This window comes from Phyllobates terribilis, unplaced genomic scaffold, assembly GCF_046119375.1.
Source record: "Phyllobates terribilis strain yellow unplaced genomic scaffold, ASM4611937v1 Scaffold_65__1_contigs__length_7625178, whole genome shotgun sequence".
Classification (NCBI taxonomy): Eukaryota; Metazoa; Chordata; class Amphibia; order Anura; family Dendrobatidae; genus Phyllobates; species Phyllobates terribilis.
This window is the reverse complement of record NW_027362825.1, coordinates 412,795-414,185: the sequence shown is the minus strand read 5'-3', so window position 1 is coordinate 414,185 and position 1,391 is coordinate 412,795. Positions and strand designations below refer to the sequence as shown.

Here is a 1,391-nt window from a genome sequence, read left to right as displayed (position 1 = left end):
ATGATGACATCCAGAATGAAGGAAAAATTACAAAAAATATTATTTTCCTCAAAAGATAAAAGTGTTCAGTTCTCAAGTTTCTATCATTTTATTTCCTGTAGATAGTTATAATGATTAGGACTTTTACATTCTCTGTAAACAGTCAGTCCATATGCTTTGTTTATTTTCTGCTTAAAATTTAATGGGTGAAGAAAAAGACTTATGCTGAAACCCAGGATTGAACCAAGGACCTTTAGATCTTCAGTCTAACGCTCTCCCAACTGAGATATTTCAGCTGGACACATCTAGTTTGAGTAATGTTCAACACACTGCAAATGTCACAACTGGATGTATTTATTTTTACTTTGACTGGTTCTTGCAAGATTATCTATATTTGAAAGTCCCGCTATTTTGCGTACATATTTAAGAACTTTCATTCATTCTTTGTGAATGAATAGAAAAAAACAGCAATTCTGCCATTTTTTTTTATATTTTCAATTTTACTCCATTCACCAGGGCAATTCTGACTGTGTCTTTGTAGGACAGGTGATGATTGAGCATAAAACACAATTTGTAAGCATAATGTTGCATCAAGCTTTATTTTTTCTTAGGTGCAAACAATTGGAGTGAAGATAGGAGATGCAAATTTAGAGAAAATATTCTACTGATTGTTAATGTTGAAAGTGAAAACATTTGTCCCAAAATGTGGTGAAACTTTGATGTCAGTATCACATGCGCATTTCAGACTTGTTAAACTATGTTCATCTGCTCTTTTAGCTTTTGTTTATTAAGTATATTTATAGTCTATTGATGCCTGAGGTAGAAAAATCTGAAATTAGACTTACTGGTAATTCGGTTTCTAGGAATCTTCCACGACAGCACCTTAGGAGGTTCACTCTCCGCCCTAATAGGGACAGAGAACACATAGAGATGAAATAGTCCCTCCCATTTTCCTATCCACAGTATTTTTCTGGTGCCAAAACAACAACTAACATATGCACAAAGAAACTATTTGATGTTCCCAGAAGTCTTTTGTGAAAGCACAAATTCAGGACATTTAAGATTTGCCTCAAGTATCCCATGGAATACTGACAAAGTACCAACGTTGAGAATTGGTTTTGCTAAGGCCCATCACTTTTAGTTTTCGATTTGAGATTACCGCCAATAGAGCGGACCACCAACTAGTCAGTAACAGGAGTGAAGCTGTACAATTTCTTGAAAGAAAATGCTAATTAGAGATGAGCAGTGTTTGAATCGAACTGTTCGCCAGTCTCAAATTCGAGCTGTTTTGGGCGGTGTTCGAGCCGTTCGACGAACACGAACGATTTGAAAAAAATCCGGCTGTTCGAGGTTATGTTCGATAACTGTTCGTGCACTAAAATCGTAACTGGATTTTTTCACAGTAATGCTGA

The 1,391-nt window shown here is 35.7% G+C and overlaps 1 non-coding gene across 1 annotated transcript; it reads right to left on the bottom strand.

The window, feature by feature from the left end:
* Positions 1–202: 202 nt before the first annotated feature.
* TRNAF-GAA (transfer RNA phenylalanine (anticodon GAA)) lies at positions 203–275 on the bottom strand. Its single transcript has one exon. It is a non-coding gene; the product is annotated as a tRNA-Phe (tRNA).
* Between the last annotated feature and the right edge of the window lie 1,116 nt (positions 276–1,391).